Source organism: Tasmannia lanceolata, unplaced genomic scaffold, assembly GCF_043159265.1.
Source record: "Tasmannia lanceolata isolate RefF3 unplaced genomic scaffold, GAP_Taslan_0.1 ptg000037l, whole genome shotgun sequence".
Classification (NCBI taxonomy): domain Eukaryota; kingdom Viridiplantae; phylum Streptophyta; class Magnoliopsida; order Canellales; family Winteraceae; genus Tasmannia; species Tasmannia lanceolata.
This window is the reverse complement of record NW_027518714.1, coordinates 10,707,336-10,729,389: the sequence shown is the minus strand read 5'-3', so window position 1 is coordinate 10,729,389 and position 22,054 is coordinate 10,707,336. Positions and strand designations below refer to the sequence as shown.

Sequence of the window (22,054 nt, the reverse complement as noted above, 5' to 3'; positions counted from 1 at the left end):
GTAGCATGCCTGTGTTGCGTGCCTAATATAAAAACTTATTTTAAGAAGAGAATAACTAAGCAAACATTATGGTTGGGATTAATGATAACAATCAATTTTAGGGTCCCACACTGGGGGGCATATGCCTACATATTGTGCAATCAATATTGTTGACTTCGCATAACAACAAGAGGAGACCCACGATGAATGGACAACCCATGAACAAGATAATGGAGTACAAAAATCAATCAGTTAGCTTTTTTTGGCGAAGCTCTAAAAGAGAGTTGATGGATGAAGGTGCTTTCTGTGGACCAACAAATATAAATGTGATTGATTACATAGAAGGCGCATGCACTAGGACTAGGCCCATTAAGTGTATGTTAGGAACGAGCCTAACACCCAACTCTTTCTAACATCTTCTTTTTTATAGTACAACTACTCCTTTTCAGTTTACATTATAATGTTCTGACGAGGAATTCTTCGGTGGGGTGCATCCTCATTGTTATTTTCTGATTATCTGATAGAAGTTGTAATAATTCCCAGAAGACACTTGATAGGCAATTTCTCATAAAGCTATACTCAAAACTGAGAACAATACAAAATTGACAGCAATGAATGTGACCTTGCTACTGTTTTGTTTTTGCTCGTACAAGTATTTAGAGAGAAGAAGACGAGATGATACGTTACTCCGAAAGGATTGCTGTGCGTCATTTCAAGGAATAATGGCATTGTGGTCATACACGGAGTGCTCCTATTGAAAAAGGAAAAATTGCCAATGGGGGACATCAAAATACGAGAATTGCCAACGGGAGACACACTTTTGAAAAATTGTTAAAGACCCTCTTTTGAGAGTTTGATATTAGAGACTTGGAAACCCCATCCGTCCCTCTCTAACCATTTTTCGAAAGTGTGTCCCCCGTTGGCAATTCTCGTATTTTATTGTCCTCCATTGGCAATTTTTCCATTGAAAGTCGGGCAAATATACCCTCCAATTTTCAGATTTCTTGTGTTTTGTTCTCCCGTCAACAGAGTACACGTGGAATTTGCAGTTGGATTATATTGACCATTCACACTGTGGGGGCCGCTTCAATTGAAGCAGGCAACAACAAATACTCCTAAGGATTAATTCATCATTTAAAATATATGATACGGGCATTTTCGTAAGAGGATTGGCTGGAGAGAAACGATAAGTATGGAGGTGGTTCTAGCGAAGATAAAACTCCCTCAAGAAACATCAAGAATGCTCTAAATTTAGACAAAAGAAAGAAAATATGGGCCCGTTTGGATACTTCCCATTTTGTATTTGGATTTGGCATTGAGTTTTGAATACAAATTGAATAAATCCGGCAGCTCATGTAGAGTAGAGGGAGACAGAGAGGGAAGAAGGGGGTACTTCCTAGTGGAGGGGAGAGGTTGAGGAGCAAAGAGAGTGAAGGAAACTGTCTGTGGATTTCCAATTTCTTATTTCCACAGCAAATTTAGAAATCTGATTTTTTCCACTGTCCGCTGCTGCATTGAAAATCCAAGAATATGATCCAATACAAATTACAATGGAAAAAGGGCTGCAAATGTGAGAAATCAAAATCAAAATCTTCTCGGCATCCAAACGGGCCCTATAAGAAATCGCAATCCGACCGCCAAATCTCTATAAGGCCACATTTGGATACCAGCAAGATTTTGATTTGGATTTAGTTGATATTTTGAACTAGATCAGGTCCTTAGAATTTCCAAATCAGTTACAACAGTGCAAAAAATTCCGATTTTTAAATCTTTTCTGCGAGACATTATTTGGAAATCAACGTTTGTGGCAACTTCCGTCACTATCACTGCTCCTCGACGTTGCTCCGGCAACAGCGAGGCATCCCTCCCTCCCTCACTCTCTCTCTTTCTCTCCCTCTCTTAAAACATGATCATGAAAATGATTGATGTATTTTGTATCCAAAACTCAAATCCAAATCAAAACACAAATGCATGAGGTATCCAAACGGACCCTAAATAACATTACGCCATCATATCATCTCCTTACTTGCAATCTACTCTCAGCAACAATACGAACTCTTTTTCCAATCCCAATGCTCTTTTCCTCTCTATAGATTTCCTAATATTCGAGTTGAGAAGTATATTTTAATGTGGTGTGATTTCTTTAGTATTTTGTATGGTTTTTAGAGGCAATGTGACATGTCCACTTGTACTTCCTTATTTCTATCAATAAAATTACAGTTGCCGCTCCGGGTTCCTAGATAAATTCCGGCCTAAAAAAAATGCTTACGCTGTAAGAAATCATAAATCCATGTGAGAAAAGAAGGGATGTAAATTTGAGCTTCTGTATTCCAACTAAATCACCCATCTTTGCAAAAAATGGCAACAGATCAGTCTCAAATGGGGAAGAAGTGAGGCCCATCGATCCTTTGCTGACTCTCCATTGACTATGGAAATACCAACATTGCCAATGGATGGCCAATGTAAAATTTAACAATGAACCACATTTGAAATCACATCTTACATTGATGAGTTTAAGAAAAATTGAGCATGCCCATCTACACCAGACCTACTTTACGTGGATGGACCCAATCTATAATACGACATAGGCTTTCAACATAGGCCCTACATACATAGCGGCCATATAGCTTTCCGATTGATTCTTTTTCAAGTCCATTGTAGTGCCTTCTACTTTTTATAGGTAATGAAGAAGATCAGAATTGTTCTCAACAGATCTGTAAGAAGTGTTCCAATTTTTTTTCATCACATCCATTGTCCCTTGAAGTCGAGTCAATCAATTCTGTTCTTCAAAAAAAAAAAAAAAAATCAGTTCCATTTTCCTTTTTTCTGAGGATTCGACTAGAGTGGTCATGACCTAGATCAGACTCATTCTCAACAAATCTATAAGTATTGATTGTTCTTTTTGAGAAAAATATGTGATGGTCTGACCTCACTAACAACAGTACATGCTTTTCCCATTTCCCCATCTCGTGAACTTATTTTTGCAGCCAAATTGTCCCTAGTTTTGACTTGACATGACGTGAATCAATTAATTGAGGCTGAAACGTTGAAACCAAAATTTTGTTTGTTCTTAAAAAAAAATAAAAATAAATAAATAAATAAATCTGTGTATATGTTATTTTATAAAATGGATGTATTTATCGGTCCCAGTTATCTGGTCTGACGGCAAGAAACACGGTGGGCCCATAATGTTTGGGTGAGCCAAACCATTCATTTGATGGGTCCTCACATAGATAGGGTGTGCCTAAAAAATCAACTTCATAGGATCATCCTAACCCTTTAATTTGTGGAGATTAAAAATTGATAGATTTGTGGACCATCTGAATCCGAGAACGCAGACACATTAGCAGGAATCACAGACACATTTTGGATCCATGTTATACAGGATCTGAAATTTTTACTGATCAGATCCAAACAACTAATAAAAACCCGTGGGATAGTCCTAAATCTGATTTTATTAAACTATTTTACGAAAAAAAAAACACTATAAATTTTAGGGAAATGATATCAACGTTGCAATTTTTTTATAATGTCCGCAACACATCTTGTTGTGTAGTATTTAAACGGCTGTTAGAACAATATTACCAGTTCTCAAAAAGCTTTTACAAGCCCTCTCAATACAAAACGATAAGATGCTTTTGCGCATCTTATAAAAACGAGTGGAGTGCTGAAATCATTTCCCAATTGTTATAACTTTAAATATTATTTGAGGGACATTTTAGTAAGAATAAGTCATAATCCAATTTTTGAACTATTCCTACATGGGATTTGCTAAGGTCCATCGCAAAAGGCTTTTCGCAGCTGGTCTATCGTAGTTCAGACCAGCCACCTCGTGAATGGAGTTGTCTCCATTCACGAGGTGGAACGTCTCCATTCACGAGGTGGCTGGTCTGCGTGCAACAGATCAGCCGCGAAAAGCCTTTTGTCGGTGGATGCTAGCAATTCCCTTCTTACATAATCATTCATCATCAATTCCATGAGTTGACGCCCTTTTTTGCTGGCATTATCATTCATCATCAACCCCCCTGAGTTGACGTCCTTTTTTGCTGGCATTCTTGTCTGCATCCACGTTTTCAATATGGGAAAGTTAGAGGCACAGTTAAGAGCAAGGTTTAAAATTTCGGTTTCGGTACCGGTTTCGGACCTTGAAATTTTGAAATTTCAACCGAAACTTTCAAAATCTGGTACAAGAATCGAAACAAATATTTTATTCATTATTAAATTTCGGTGAAATATTAAATTAATTAAAAAAAAACAGATTTTTTTGTTCAAATTTCGGAAAAAGAGAAATTTTCACCGAAATTCCAAAATTTCGGCTGAAATAAATGACCATTTCGGTTTTGGATAGTTTCGGTGTCGGTCTCCACCGAAATCCGAAATTCGAAATTTAAAACCTTGGTTAAGAGTGATGTTTGATCGTTGAGTTAGAGTGACTAACAAATAGGGAGTATGATATGAATGGTCTAGATCATTTGTTTATACAGCTTGATTTGATGGTCCAGCAAAAGAGGACTCGTGGGCCCAAGTGAGAATGGAGTTCTTACTGTGACTGTGCCCACAAAGAGGAAGTGAAGAAGCCTAAAGGGAAAGCTATTGAAATCTCCGGTTGAAATAATGTGGTTTTTTACTCAAGTTTGGGGCTTACGCAATGGTAATAAAGAATATGTATAAAGATGGTGTGTGAGGTTTGAAGGTTGCAATTGAATAATTGATGTATATTGGCTATTTCTAGTAACAACTTACAACAAGAAGATCTGTGTTTTTCTGTTGTATGGGTTTGTCACAACCATGTTTTAATAATGGAATAACTCTCTTGTGAGAGCTTTTTGGGAACTGTAATAAATTTTGAAAGTTCTTTAAGTAATAAAAGACAAGAAGGGATGGTGCAATTATTAAAACATGGTTGTGTTGATATTATTTCCCTTTTATTATTCCAACCAGAAAAAAATGCCGGAGTTGCAACAGAGTGATACGGTTCTATATGGAGGCTATGGTTCTAAGTAGAGGCCTGCCTAGGTATAGGATTAGGATGAGAGAGACCCAGCCGAGAACGGCACAAGCTTAAAGGGCCTAATCTAATGGATGCCATAAGGTACCTAACATTTGGTACTGGAGTAATATCACTTGTAACAAGCGGGAGGGATTAAAAATAAGGGTATGGGACTAGGTGGGACTTTCCCTTGCATAGAACAGGCTTAAAAGACTTAGCCAATCTGAAGTATCATCTAATTGGTACACTTTTTTTCCAATTCACTGTGCCAGTCATCTCAACATTCTGGTCACCGTTATTATTGGGCTATTGTCCATCCACATCCCACCCACACTACATCAACAATCCCAATCACTCCACATTATAAAAGGCTGTAGAGATTTGTGCTCAAATCTGGCAAATAGAAATATTAAAAGAAGCTGGAGGTTTATCTTCTTTTGATTATCTGATAACTATGTATTATTGTATGTAGTACCAACAATGCATTCTTCTTGATAGGTTGGGTTACAACATGTATCTGGTTCTTTGACATGATAAACGAACACCCAGAATCTCATAACCCATGAAACGTCTCAGTAATTCAAGGTTATCTCAGCTGCCCTTAGCAATGAAGAAGCATGCCATCTATAGTAAATTTTCTCCAAAAATGGATCAACAATCTGTATGGAAGGCGTAATTGGCTACAACAAAGTGGGATTTCACCAGAGCAAGTGCCTTGGAGCGAGAGGAAATCTTCTTCTTTACTTCCTTTGGCATCTCGGCATAACTGAAAGACATGTGAACCCCCATATGAGGTTACACAAGCAAAGTCTACTTAGGATGCACAAAGCAATGAAGGCAGGCATACTAGGAATGCACTGAACAATTAAGTTTTACTTACGTTTGTTCGTAGCCATCAGGTTGAAAAAACGGTTCCCATCCGAAATCAGAAGGCCCCCTTGAAGGAACTATACTTCCCTAAAATGCCACACAGGCCCACTAGTCAATACTAAAGCACAGCCCATACATATTCATGAACTTTTTTTTTTTTGAGAAATAATAGGTTTTATTCAAAAAAAACCTACACCTGGAACACATCAATGGGTTGAGGCATCCCACGACATTTCAAACAGTATACAAACCGATATATTAAAAAATACAGCGACTACAAAAGATCCCAACACAAACCCACCTAGCCTTTGAGCATCCCAGCCTCCCTACTCCGAGATTAGGGACCGAAAATAGACATTGCTCCTTTGCACCTTCTTTTGCCTTCGCACCTTGCTCATTAGCTGACCGCTTCCAATTTCCAAGGACCAAGAGCCTGTTCCTTGCCTACACCTCCCTACTCCGAGATTAGGGACCGAAAATAGACATTGCTCCTTTGCACCTTCTTTTGCCTTCACACCTTGCTCATTAGCTGACCGCTTCCAATTTCCAAGGACCAAGAGCCTGTTCCTTGCCTACACCAACGCATTGGCAGAATCCCCTTCAATGATTAATGGCCAGGACATGGATCACAACACCATCTCAATTCTCGAAGGAGAGCTTCTGCTTCCGCCTCATTATAATAGTGCATCCTAACTGGTCCCAAAAAAGGATAATATAATACATCAATTATTATCTTGGAAAACACACCCAAATACTCGTTTGGCCTGGATTTACTTTAGAGCTGACCTGATATTGGGACCCAAGGAGGCAACGAAGGTAAGAGAGATTATTAATCTTGCTATCCTTGAGATTTCTCAAGAGCAAAACGCTCCAAACAACCACACCACTCCTCCCCCAACTCCCTCTTCTTTTCATATAGCCACACACTATGGCCCCTCTATCAGTTGCTAGAAGATATAGGTTCAAGAATGCATGGCACAATCTAATCAAAGGTCTACCCAAAACTGAGCTCTCTTCTTGGTTGCCACTCTAAATTTAATTATCGGTCCTTACAAGGGTCTAGACACAATTTTTTTTTCAAAAATAGTCTAGACACATAAATAGATTTCTAAGCTCCCGAATCTTTACCTAATAATGTGATCTTAATCTCCCAATCCCCTCAACCTCTCCCATATTCGTCCCTATTAATTGTATGTCATAATGCATCCTTTCTCCCCAATGAGGCAAAGTCATTGGCCCAAAAGAGTTTTATTCCTCACTCTTAGTCTGTCAATGCCTCCATACTCTTTCAATCTGCACGCCTGAGGCCCAGCTCATGAGGTGTTTCAACTTTGTATTTACCTCCCTACCTTCCCAAAGGAAATCTCATTGAAGTTGCTTTGATTCTTTTCGACATCTTTATCGGTATTTTATATAGAGACATAAGATAAACCACCGGCTGCCAGGTAAGGGCGACTCTAAGCCCAATGGATAGATAATTGTTCTTTCACATGGCCAGTTTCCTATCAACTCTTTCTACCACAGGGTCCCATAATTTCTCTTTCACATGGCCAATTTCCTTTCAACTCTTTCTACCACAGGACCCCAAAATGAAGCTTTTGAAATTCCATAACCCAGTGGTAACCCAAGGTAAGTTATGGGCACTTCTTCTTTTCTACAACCGAGAGCAAGAGCATGCTTATCCACCTCTTCAACCTGCATATCCATCCCTGCTATCGACCTCTTGGAGAGATTAATCTTCAACCAAATGCCATTTCAAACCATCTAAAGATCCTTTTAAGGTTTCTTGTGTACTCCAAATCCACTTGAAGAAAAATAAGTGCAGGGCATTTCTACTAGACTCCAATCCTATGATAAAACCCCTATCTTTCGCCTTGGATACAAGAAGACTTAACTCTTCCGCCACCATGATGAACAAATAAGGAGATGGGATCACCTTGTCTGATGCCTCTGGAGCTACCAAAAAAACATGCTAGAGACCCATTAACCATAATGGAGAAAGTTCAATGTTTCCTATTTCCTAATGTCTCCTATTTCCTAATGAATAGGGATCAGCCCTCTCTTATTTCCTAATGTTTCCTAATCAATCTTCAAGAAAAAAAACAGAAAACAAGTGACATCTGGACACGTGTGTGCGCTCGCGTGCGTGTGTGTGTGTGTGTGTTTTCTAAAGATTACAAAGCCTTAGGCCCTATTCATTTTAGATTTTGACAACAGATTGTGGTCCAAACCCGATTATTGGACTCACAATCAGTTGTCAAAATCTAAAACGAACAGGCCTTAAAAGGAAAGAAAACAGTCCTCTTTCCACCCAACTCTCGTGAGTTCACGTTCAGGTGTTCTCTTCTTGGGGAAGTCTCCTGAGGTTGGGGGGCTCCCCTTTTTGCTAAAGACCATTGTCAACCTAAGATAATGCTTAGCTTAATTAGGAGACGGGGTTGTTGCTGCTCCACCGTTTTCTAAGTAGCTAAAGTTATATATAAAGGAGTCCTCTAGCACTCTTGCATCTTGCCACCTCATCTCCAACTAGTTGGTTCGAGAGTTTAAATCCTGATGACACTAACCCAAAACAAGAACTACTGTAGGGACAGTCCACCCAATTTCTTGTACCTCCCTGCCATGTCATTGGCCAATCAAAAGCTTGCTAGCCATGACATCTTGGCTTGTTAGTAACTTAGTCACCAACAGCTGCTTTGTTCAGTGTGCCAAAAACCGGTCACATACGCTTGGCTAAAAAGACACCTGGTACCTTGTGATTATCATCACACTCCTGCCATGTCATCCCCCTATCAGCAAAACATGCCCCATCAGCGTGGCGATTGCAGTTTTGCCGCCACTTTTGACACCTAAAATCGGGCCCACTCTTAGCCACAATCTACCTTAATCACTCGGATGTGTCCTCAATCGTACTCAAGAATGTGTATCTGAAATAGAAAAAAAATCTGTACCTGAGATTTTCCGATAAATATTATTGGTTGTACGTCAAGGTCCAAGGGCAAGAGAATAAATACACAATGCGTAAGCCGATTTGTCCTCATAAGCCTTCAAGATATTGTTCAGACCTGCAACGGAAAGCAGAAAGAGAGGAAGAATGTTAAACAGAAAAAAAAAAAAACAGAAAACAAAGTGTGCAAACTACAACCTTCATGACCAATCTTCTGAACAAACCACTTGCTGGTTTATAATGTTTCCAGATCAATCATGGAATTAGAAACAGAAAAAACAACAGGAATCTCAGGGTCCATGCTAACAAATATCTGAAAATGATCAGGGGAGAAAAATGGAATCAAAATATATAAAGAGAACAAAATTTCACCTGAAAATGACAAGAAAGGAGGACTAAAACTTACATGTAAGGTCCTGCAATCAAGTATGATGTTAGAGGAAGATAAACAGGAAGAGAAGAGAGAATGCAGATACCTGGGAGAGCCATAAGGGCATTAAAACAAAGGCAAGTGTCCTCAACGAGCACAGGTCCATTTACCTTTCAAGAGAAAACTAAAAGTGAATGCACAAATTTTTGAAGCACGGCAGACAGTTATAACATATGGGATATTCTACTATTACACTATTCTGGTTTAGTTTTTTTGGTACTCCAAATCTGATGTTACATAGAAATACCTTCTTTGCAGCCAAACGAGCCTTTTCTTTGGAAATCTCTCCGGGCTCTCCTTACAGTTCTGGCACTGGAACAAACATTATACTTAAAGAAAATGGTTAAAATAAGTAATATGCCACCGGGCTCAGAAAAAAAAATGCTAGTGTTAGAAGTTCGATTAATATATACACCTTGCCTATAAAAGAAAAAAAATGAATGAGGCTTAGACAGCACAGGGAAGTGTAGATAGAAATAAGGTTAAATTGAAAGAAGGTGAAACTGAAAAAGCATTCCACAGGGCTGCTTTTCAGAGAAGAAGAAAAAAGAAAAAGAGCATTCTCTCGTCAGAAAGAATAGCTCCATTTGTGTTCTAAAGATTGTTCTATCTACCCAAAATCAAGGCAAAATATTTTAAGCTTGACACATTTCTCTTCCCTTTCCTCATTGACCAACCTAGATGTGATTTTTAAAAGCAATGGCAAGTTTGGCAATCTTTTTTGGCCCATAAGGGAGTTAACATGAGCTCATAATGTTAAGGAAGGCTTTATTCTGTAGAATGATATCAAAATGGCATAACAAATGGCAGGATTTTAAACTCATGAGGTTGATGACTTTCTAATAGAATGGACTATGGAATAAGCATAACTGAACAGGTATCTCTTCATTTTCCTGATAAGTTACTGGGGACTGGGAGGTTCTTCTTTCCCTGCCTCCTCTCATCACCTTGTCATGGGATTTTCTCGGGCCTTGTTACTAGATCTGCTATGCAAATTTCTGCCTAAGTTTGATGTGTTGATAATGCATACTCAACAGTCAAATCAATTATATTTATTTAGTAATTTACTAGATAAGCAAGGAAAACATTCAAAAAGGAAGGGTGATGTCAGAAGCCTAGGGGAGGAGACTCCGACCCTAAAAGGAAAGGGAACAATACAAGAAAGGAGAGATATCAAAGAGGACACACTCAAGTTACAAAACTATATTTTGTCAAACCAGATTCATCATCCATAAGGAATCAAGTTATGTATCAGTGCCTTTTTATCTTATGTCTTGTTCATTTTTAACTAGAAAATGATAGGTGTACCCTAAGGGTGCATTTGAATTGCCGGAATCGGGAATCAATATCAGCATCACAATCCAATGCTATTCCAATTCCCCCTTGTAAACAGAATAATGATTCCAATTCTAGTGTTTGAGTTAGAACTGGCAAACGGGTGGGTCGGGCCGGGTCAACCCGCGGGTGCGGGTCCACGGGTCGGGTGAGAAAATGACCCGCATTTTTGCAGGTCAAAATTTACGTGACCCGCTCGGCCCTCGGGTGGGCCGGGTCAACCCGCGGGTCACCCGCAAATATGCCACAAATATGGGATTGTAATAATTATTTTGATTTGACAGCCTCTATTTTCCCGTAATTGTCATAACCTCCGATATGTGATTTGGTATTTTTTTCGTAATTTTAAAATTTTATAACCCTTTCTAGGTAATTTTTCATTCAAAACTTTATAATTTAGCTAATTTACTTTTTGTGGTGTAATGATTACTTTTTTACATTTTCTAGGAACATTTTAGCAACATTTGGATGCGCGCATCTTTGCATACACAAAGGCCACTTGCCGAGAAATTGCCAAAGGAGAAGCTTGATAGCAAATTCTAATAAAATAAAAACCACATTTAAATGTTATCAACACTACTGGGCACTCTCACTTTATGTATGGCCCACACCATAGGATGATCCAAACCGTCCATTAGTTGGGCCATAGCCTAAATAGGTTATGCTCCAAAAATCATTTCCATAGGATGATCATATCCCTCCAATCTGAATGTTAGAGGGTTGATCCTAACCCTCTATAGATCGGAGGGTTAGAATCAACCGATGGAAATAATTTTGGGGCATAACCTATTTAGGGTATGGCCCATCTAATGGACGGTTTGGAACTTTGGATAATCCTACGGTGCAGGACATACCGTACTTTTTATAAAGTGAGGAGTTACTCATAAAAAACAAACAGCAGTGATGATAACATTCTCAAAAAGATAAAAAAAATACTGTAAAAATGCGGGGTGCCCGCGGGTTGACCCGACCCGACCCATGTTTTTGCGGGTTGGGTCACCCGCGGGTTGGTTTTTGACGGGTCACGGAAACTTAGACCCGTGCCCGCAAATTTGCGGGTGGGCCGGGTCGACCCGCGGGCACGGGTCACTTTTGCCAGGTCTAGTTTGAGTAAACACTGAAATTCATCAAGGGAATCAATCGTGATTCCAATTCTGGCGTTTGGTACCGTTCAGGCCAACATTGGAATGGAATCAAATTTTCAATAATTTTTTCATATCATAATAAGATTTTTTTTTTTACTAAAATGTAAAACCATATATATATATATATATATATATATATATATATATATATATATATATTAGTGAGACATTGACACCATAGAAATGTCATTGCTAAGATAACATTAAAAAAACAATACGTCTGCTAAATCATTAGAGAAGAAACAACAAAAGTTATTCAAAGAAATAAAGGACGTAACTACCAAACTAGCATCCAACTAAATTATAATATGCTAATAATCTATAATATCAACCAAAATATCATCCACCACATCGTGGATACAACTAATTAAAATTCATAATCGCAAACATCATATGGACCCACTCCACTCTTCAACTTCTGAAAGGCTGAAAAAGATATCAGTCTTTTTTGGATCACTACCGATCATAGTTGCTGCCCAAAGTTGATCCCTCAGACTAAGATTGGGTATGTTTGTCAACTCAACATAGATACTTTCCTTCTTTTGCGCCGCATCATGCTCATGACCAAGGCAATTAACCAACTGGCCAATCCTCATATTTGTTTTTTTTTTATGGTAAGATATCATTAATAATGTAGCAAACATACAAATAGAGCAAAGCCGACTCAGAAAATCGACAAAGAGAAAAAAAACATAGGAAAAAACAAAAGTTATACAAGAGGGGCCATTAAAGGGGAAGAAAGCAAACAACTCTAATTCCTGCCTCCCCACACCTCCTCTAGCAAGACCGTCCGACTCAGCATTGGTAGACCTCTTAACATGCAGAAATGACACATCAACGCCACCAATCCGATCTCTAATCTCATCCATCCACCCAGAAAATCTCAAGGGCAGAACTATTTCCCTTTAACCACCCTATGACATTAGGGAGTCGCCCTTCACTATCACCTTAGCCAAATCCAGAGACTGAGCTAATCTAATACCCTGAAGAGCCGCTCTTATCTCTGCTTCGTTAGAATCCGCTACAACAATCGGTCCAGGAAAAACCCAGAGGGATCTAGCCCAGGAGATGGTTAGCGCAATAACCATAGTGGAAACATAATGCGGACTTTTTCCCACACCGTTAAATATTCTGGCATTTCTTTCTTTCCATAACGACCAGAGCATACCACGCTCCAACCATGCCACTCCTCATATTTGTTTCCGTACACAAAATCCTAATGTCTTTACCAATTCCATAAAGCATGCATCAAAGTTGCCAATGTCTTGGCTTCTCTTTCGACGAGTTTGCTTGGAACAGTAAGTGTAATACATCGATATCATCTAGTCCACCATCTTGCACATGCTCATGATCATTATTTTCATCTCTATTGTCCATGGCCTCCACTATATCATCCAGAGATCACTCACCATTAGCTCTATCCTTTTCGAAAAAAACGAGCAAGATCTTCAAAGTAGGGAAACGACTTGTTTCTTAGTCCCTTTTCATCTGAATGACTTTGAAATGTTATAAAAGGTAGTTAAACATACTTGAACAAATAAATTATTCTCAACTCAACTCAACTAAGCCTTTGTTCCAAACCAGTTAAACAAATATATTATAAATCAACAAAAATAAATAAGTGTAATTACCTTCGGCTTCAGCCAATCATTCCATGTGTCATCATTGTCGCACATCGCACACTTCAAGTTATCATTCCATCCAAAACCACTAGTCTTAATCATGTCGCTTATAGCATTATATTATTTCTTTAGTGTCTTCAATCGCGACTCAATGTGTTGATTTGCCATCAAACCATACCCTGAAAAATTATTTTCCATTATATTATCTATAACAGATGTGTATCTAGTCTTAAAAGTAACATTGTTAGCTTTCCAACCTATATTGCATAGTTCACTCAATGGATTAACCAACATAATGTCGTCTAGCATGCCCCGTGCTTATTTTTTTCTCGTCCTATTGATTGTTCAAATGATTGACTGTCCATGTCTGAAAAGAATAGGTTCATCCAAGCATTTTATCAATCTAATAGGTAGATGTTAAAGAACAAGAATATTTAATCCATGGAGGATGAACAATAGTAACATTTAAACATACGAGCAGAATAACAAAAAAAAAAGCATGTCCCATAAATAATAGATAAACAATGTAAGTTCTCCACATTGGTCCACACATAATAATAGAAGCTCCAAAAAAAAAAGCAAACACATCAAAAAAAAAGTTCAGACAGATACATTTTCAATACTTCATTCTCGATTCCAACTCGCCCTCCACTCATTTTACATATGCACTGTTAGGTTGCCCCTCCATGCTCTCCACTCATTCAATGTTTCAATATTAGTTATTCAATTTTCTTATGATTTTTCGCGTTCGTCAAGCTCCGCATTCACCTCTATTAATAATGCATGTTCTAAAGACATCTCCCTTCGTGTCAAATTATAGAGCGGACAACAAGTCATAATGATTCGACACTAAGTCTTTATTGGTTAGAAAGATTAAGTTCTCAATATTGTCCATCATTTTTTTTTAAAGTCTTAAAGATCTCTATCATATTCCAAACACAGGAATGCTTCATATTGAAAAATTCTTCATTATTAGCTAGCGTAGCTCCATCTCTCCAAAAGTTGAGGTGATATCGTTGCCCTCAATTAGAAGTATGAAAACCTCAACCATTCGTATACCCAACATCGACAAGATAGTAATAACCTAAATAATTAAAATAATAAACTTACTAAAACAAATATAGATAATAAACATTATTGAAATAAATTATAAAATTAAAAAGTAGTTTACCACATGGGATTTTCAAGCCATTTCTTCTACTCACAGAATCTTGAAGAAATCAAGAATTGGTAGCCGACCCCTCCCAACCCGACAACACATAAATAAATTGCAAATCTTGGGAACAAACTCCCAACACACGAAGAGATGGAGCTGCGCCATCTAATCATGAAGAACTTTTCAATATGAAGCATTCTTGTGCTCGAAATATGATAGAGAAATGTTTCGGACTTTTAAAAAAATGATGGGCAATCTTAAGAAGTCTATCTTTCTACCCAATAAGGACTCAGTGTCGAACCATTATGGCTTGTTGTCTACTCCATAATTTGATATGAAGAGCTATACCTGTAGAACGTGTATTATTAACAAAGGTAGATGCAGAGCTTCACGAACGCAAAGAATTACAAGGAGATCGAATAACTAATATTGAAACATCGAATGAATGGAGTGCATGGAGGAATGACCTAGCAATGCAGATGTACAATGAGTGCGCAATGACTGGAGGGCGTGTAGGAATCGAGAATGAAATAGTTGACGAATGTTGTGTTTGTTTGAACTTTTTTTTGGATGTGTTTGCTTCTTTGGATCTATTATTGACATGTGTGTACCAATGACGAGAACTAGCAATGTTTATCTAATATGAAGGGACATATTGTTATTTTGTTATTCTGCACATATATTTGAATGTTACTATTATTTATCCTCCACGGATTAAATTGGATAGTTATTTTGCCTTTACATATTGGATAGTTACAATGCTTGCATGAACCTATTCTTTTAAGAAATGGAAAGTCAATCATTTGAACAGCCAGGAAGACGAGGAAAAAAAATCCATGTCTAGCATGCCAATGAGAACATTGCATTGGTTATTACATTCCATGAACTATGAGATATAGGTTTGACAGCTGACAATGGCACTTTTAAGACTAGATACACGTCTGTTATAGAGAAGATAATAGAAACTAGGTTTCGAGAGTGATTTGAAGAAAAATCAACACCTTGAGTCGCAGTTGAAGACCTTAAAGAAACAATATAATGCTATAAGTGACATGCTTAAGACTAATGGTTTTGGATGGAATAAAATCTTGAAGTGTGCACTGTGATAAGGATGACATAGGGAATGATTGACTAAAGGTAATTACACCTTTATTTATTTTATATGATTAATAATTTGTTGTTCAGGTATATTTAACTACTTTTTATGGCATTGCAGAGTATCCAGATACAAAGGGACTAAGGAACAAGTCGTTCCCAAACTTTGAAGAACTTGCTCGTGTTTCGAAAATGATAGAGCTAATGGTGACAGATCTCAGGCACCGAGAAATACGGTGGAGGCTATAGACAATGGAAATGAAAATAATGGCCATGAGCATGTTCAAGATGGTAAACTAGATGATATCAATGTATTTATTACTCAAATACCTAGAGACATGCATACTAGTTCAAAAGGTTCAAGCAAGCTCGTCGAAAGAGACGCCGAGATATTGACAACTTTGATGCAGGCTTTGTGGAATTGACAAGGATAGTGAGGACTTTATATGCGGAAACAAATATGAGGATTGACAAGTTGGCTAATTGCCTTAGCCATGAGCACGATGCGGCGCAATTGAGGAAAGGTATCCACTGTGAGTTGATAAACATACCCAATTTTAGTATAAGGGATCAACTTTGGGCAACAGCTATGGTCGATAGTGATTCAAAAAAGACTGACATCTTATTCAGCATTTTAGAAGTTGCAAATGCAGAGTTGGTCCATATGATGCTTGCTAAAGAAATATAGATTATGAAATTTAATAATTTGTATTCACAATGTAGGGGATGTTATTTTGGTTAGTATAATAGTTTTTGAAATATTATAATTTAGTTGGATGCTAGTTTGGTAGTATGTCCTTTATTTTTCTTAATAACTTTTGTTGTTTTTTCTTTAACGATTCTAGCAGACATAGTTTTTATTGTTATCTTAGCAATGATATATATATATATATATATATATATATATATATATATATATATATATATATATGTGGTTTCAATGTCTTAGTAATATATATGGTTTTACATTTCAGTAAGTCTTATTGATTGGGATTTGGGATGGTATGAAAATTTTATTGAATATTTGATTCCAGTCCAACGTTGGTCTGGATGGTACCAAACGTTAGAATCGGAATTACGATTGATTCCCTTAATGAATTCTTGTGCTTACACAAACACTAGAATTGGAATCGTTATTTTGTTTACAGGAAGAATTGGAATAGGATTGGAATGCGATAACGATAACGATAATGATAACGATTCCCAATAACGACAATCCAAACCCATAGTAACAATTCCTCCGTAAACAAACATGGTGCCGCACGCATAAAGTTCATTGGTTCCTCGATATCAAGAAGTATGGCTTAAGGTTTGAGCTTATTAGGTAGATTGCTTGGAGACAGGATGTACTTTTGGTATATCCTGCAAGCCCTCACTTCTAAGAGTGCCCGACACCGGGTGACAATTTGACTCACCACAGCTTCTTTTACAGGCCGATGGGAGGCACGAGGCATGCATGGAGAAGTAGAGAGCCTTCTATAAGTCTACAAGTCTAGAGTTTTGTAGAAGTTTCTTAGAGGTCTAGAACTTTCTAGAAGAAGAAGGGCGGCCCAGTACACAAGGCTACCGCCATTGTGGGGTCTGGGGAGGGCTAGACATCTCTAAAATTATGTAAAGAATTCTAGAAACTTCTATAATTTTGTATAAGAGTAGAGCACTCTAGAAGTAGAGGCATGTAAATATTCTAGAAGATGACTAGGTATTTTTTAAAGAATGTACTTGGAATATTGATAGAATACTCTTAAAAGGGAGTGTGAGTAAAAAGGTCTAGAAAGTTCCCCTCGATGCCTAAAAAGAGGGAAAGGCCCTCATTTGTGAATGACCTAAGAAAGTTGTAAGCATTCTTCAAGTAATAGAAGCTCTTTTTCTGAACTTTGTGTGTGTTCTCTTAGTGTAAGTGTTGAATTGATTGGGTAGAAGGCTGACTTGTGCTAAGCTATGGGGTACAAAATGCAAGTACTGCATGGTTTTAGCTAACAAAATTGCTAGGCCCGTGACACCAAGCTATGTTCTCTTGCCGTTCTCTATGGATCATGTTCCATTCAATTAATTTGTTGTTCACACTTCCCCAAAACCATAAGCAAACAATATAGGTGATTTTATCTTGCGACTAATTTACATTGGCAATTCAAGGATGCCAAACTTGTCAAAGCTTCTATGGATATTAATCAAAGACAACTCTCTAATTGCATATAAGCTCCTATTTGAATTGGAAGTCCCTCTATAGTCTCTACACAACCGTATATTATATAAAGGTTGCAATTCAGAGCTTCTTTTTTTTTTTTTAAGATGGCAATTCAGAGCATTTTAAAATTGCTATAATGAGAAAATGGTAATGTTACAGTTTGCATTGGTGTTGTAGAGACCCAATTGTTGTATTATAAGCTACTTATGTTTTTCGAAATTGGAGCACAATTTGCAAGTCCAAAGGCAAATTAGAACACCCAAAAAACTTCTACAGTTAGTTCTTGGAGGCAAACCCAGAAACACACACAGATAAAGAAGAAATTGTAGATGAATAGCATGATGGCATGCAGAGTAAGAGCAGACTCAATTGTGAGTCCAAAACTGTTCAAACTAAACGTAATTTTGAGTCCAATAATCAGTTTTGGACTCACAATTGGTTCTGAAAATCCAAAACAGACAGGGCCAAAAGAACACCCATGATTAACTTTTTCAGTTTATTTCAATATTCAATAGCCAGATTGCTATCTCTAAGCAGATTATGAGATAAACACGATAACGAAATGGCTGCAAGCATTATAAGAAACGGAATAGTAGAACCGATTAAAACCCACAAGGATATATATATATATATATATATATATATATATATATATAGAGAGAGAGAGAGAGAGAGAGAGAGAGAGAGAGAGAGAGAGAGAGATGAGATTGCAAGAGAAAAGGAAGAAAAGAGTGGTGGACTTACACTCGAGTTTGAGAGATTGGAAGGGGATTGAGTGGCCTAATATGGCTCCAACTTCCTCCAGCTTCTTAGCGTTTCCGGTCAAGACAGAAACAAACCAGATGCCATTTTCTCAAATCAAATCAAATAAGCGGAGGAAAATGAAACAGGATGAAACCTTTTGGTGCTTCTTTCATGCCCACGATCAAAAGATAAAAGGTCAGAACAAAAGTGTAAATATTAGGGCACTAACAAGCTTGTTTAACCCAAAAAAAACTAGGTTTTGGCTTCTGAGAAAAGAAAGTAACACCGGGATGTCTGCGTTTGGAACGCTGGAATCAGAAATCGTAATCGGCTTTTTATTCGGATTCCTATATTACGATTTCCCTGTAAATGGTGGCCTGGTGGGTAAAAATTAGTGTACTGATATTGGCACTGTTTTGATAATTGCACACTCAGTTTGTCTTTTCACTTTTAATTACTAGGGCCATGATAATGTAGGTCGCTTTTTGGGGATACACAAAATCAATGGTCTTGATCATATGTGGGAGCAAAGATTATAATCATTAATATCGTGTCTTTAACAATTATCATTTAGATAGTAAGCTCTTAATAAATTTAGGGCGTCTATGAATGCTATTAAAATTAGGAGATCTTACGTGACGTGCGGTTGAAGTTGAGTATTTTTTAGAAATTATAGTGGGGCCCACTTCTTAGGATGATCCAAACCATTCATTTGATGAGCCACCACGAAAATAGTCCGTACCCGACTGTACTTTTTTTACTTTTTGGTATTTTTCCTTTAAAAATGAATGTTCTTCGAGGACAATACTTGCACCTCGACGTTATGTCTTGAAATATTTATAATTGAACCCACGTTTGGATACCCACAAGATTTAAATTTGGATTTAGTTGATATTTTGATCTGGATCAGATCCTTAGATTTTTAAATCAGCTATAATAGTACAAAAATTCAGATTTTCAAATCTGTTATGCGAGACGTTATTTGGAAATCAATGTGTGGCAACTTCCTTTCCCATTGCTGCTCCTCGACGTTGCTCCCGCGGCAGCGATCCCTCCCTCCCTCCCTCTCTCCCTCTCTTAAAACATGATATGAAGAAGATTGATGTATTTTGTATCCAAATCAAATTAAAATACAAATGCATGAGGTATCCGGGGTCCGTTTGGTTGTTGGAATTTTTTTGGTTCTTGGGATTTTTGTGGAACAAAAAACTTCCTGGGAGATTGGTGGGGAAAAAAAACTCCCTAGAAGTATCCCAGTAAAATAAAAATCCCATGTTTGGTTGATCAGACTATGGTGGGAAAAAAATGTTTTGTTTGGTTGCTTGAACTGTTGGGAAGAAAAAAAATTATTTTGGTTCCTGTGAGTATTTTTTTCCTCTTCCTAGGGTTTCGTGCAGCGTTATTTTGGTTCATGAAATTATTTTGGGCCCATCAACCAAACGTGAGTTTTCTACCAAAAATCCACAAAAGTCCCAAGAATAAAAAAAAATCCAACAACCAAACGTAGTAAAGTGTCCAGTAGGGATGTCTTGTAGTAAAAACTAACGAGTCCGACAATTTGGTGATGGTGATCGACACCATTCATCGCTTGGCCATACAGTAGTTATAGGCCAAACATCTCATGCACTGGACGATGTCTAACCTCTCTCTGATTCAAATCAGGTTGGTTTTTCTCAAGCCTAACCCACCCCAACCCGAGAAAGGCCAACTCAACCTTAGCCAATATTGGGCTAAACAGTTAAACCCGTTGAAGTCCGGTTGGGCCCCATCCAAGTTGCACCCCTGCAAGAACCCGCTTTGGTTTTGCGCGAATAACTACGATGAGAGGTTAAATTGTTTAGGTAAATTATATAGTTATTGGCTTCCAAAGCAATCTTATTGTCTCATTCACTTATAAGATATACTTAAAATAAGCTTATTTGCAAATAAGAATAGTTTTAGCATACGCCCTACTTGAAACAAACTTCTTTTGGCCCTCTAGTTTTTGTCTTATTTCCCAACTCTATTCCAGCTACAATGGAGTTGTGATTCACTGGTTATTCTGGTTGCTCACAAATCTCTATTCTCAGTTTCTCACCATCACTAAAATTTATGAGACGGAGGCATACATTCTGATTAGGGATGTATTCTATGGCTATGACCATAAGACAACACGGCATAATCATGATCCTCCACCATATGCAAGTCCCATCCTTAAGATCAATAAGGAACAAAATTTATTAGTATATAATATCTTGACGCATTATTAATCAAGGTTTTAGTGTCATCCACTTTGGTGAGATTGTCGGTAATTTCAGTAGCCAGTGGTTGCCCACATTAATGACAGAACATTTGAAACTTTGAAATTTAATCGGCGGATGTGACTAATATTTTTTCGATATATTGGGTTTGTTGGTCCATAAACTTTTGACTGATAAAACTTCTCTATATCTTCTTAACGATGATGGTTGAGATAAACCGTGCTGTATCAGCCAAAATCTTGGACGAAATAAAAATAATCATGTAATTGTGAGCATGATTTTAAATTTCTTCAAATTCTTCTTCAAATTTTCTACGTCTACTTCCCCACCGAAACAAAATCTCAATTAATTCCCTTGGTACCATTTGGATGCAGAGAAAATTTTGATTTGGATTTCTCACATTTGTAGCTCATGTTGCATTGTAATTTGGATCAGGTCAAATTGTTAGATTTCCAATTCAGCAGCTGACAGTGAAAAAAATCAGATTTCCAATATATGAAGTGGAAATAAGTAATGGGAAATCCTGGCAATATCTATTCATTTTGTATTCAAAACTCAATTCCAAATCCAAATACAAGATATGAGGCATCCAAACGGGCTTCAATCAAAATTCCAAAAAATTTAAACCTTGAGGTGAGGCATGTTGTAATTACACTATTTGTTGTAAACCAATAATAGAATTGGAATGTATAGAAGAATTGTTAGTGAAATAATCAAATACTGAAGTGAGGTACGGTTTACCGAATCTCCTTAAAGCAATTTGTTCCTGCCTATGGTGCCCGCAGATAATGAACAATGCTTCCCAAGATACAACACTTCCAACCAGGCTTGATTAGCACTATCAAACTTGGGCGCGATCGAAATTTACTTGGATCAACACATTCAGAGAAAACACTTGGAAAATTTGATTTGATATCAACAGGATGATCAAAAGATAGTTTTCTTTCAGAGAACAACTCTTTCTGCAGAAGAAAAATTGTGTCTTGGATGATAAATTCGTTTGCTATTTATAGAAAACGAATGGACATGTATTTTCACCAAAAAATTAAATGGAGAATTTGTAACTTTCAGGAAATAAATAGAGAATTTATAACGTCATGAAATGAATGAAGAATTTGTAACTTGGACACGAGCCATTAAATCATTTTAAGTTACAACAATATATTTTAAATTACAAATGAAATAATGGACATGAACCATTAAACCATTTTAGGTTACAACGAGGCATGGGTCCAATAAAATTCCAAAAAATTTAAACCTTGAGGCGAGGCATGGGCCCCATATTTCCACTAATAGCACTGCGAAAAAAGTATCAAAGC

General features: G+C 37.4%; 1 pseudogene across 1 annotated transcript; it reads right to left on the bottom strand.

Moving 5' to 3' along the window:
- Nucleotides 1-5,344: 5,344 nt before the first annotated feature.
- On the bottom strand, nt 5,345-18,837 carry LOC143860186 (inosine triphosphate pyrophosphatase-like; annotated as a pseudogene). Its single transcript, XR_013239627.1, has 7 exons — nt 18,496-18,837; nt 13,325-13,494; nt 9,461-9,525; nt 8,982-9,013; nt 8,788-8,901; nt 5,850-5,926; nt 5,345-5,735 (listed from the first exon to the last, which is right to left on the bottom strand). The product of XR_013239627.1 is annotated as an inosine triphosphate pyrophosphatase-like (transcript).
- Nucleotides 18,838-22,054: the final 3,217 nt, after the last annotated feature.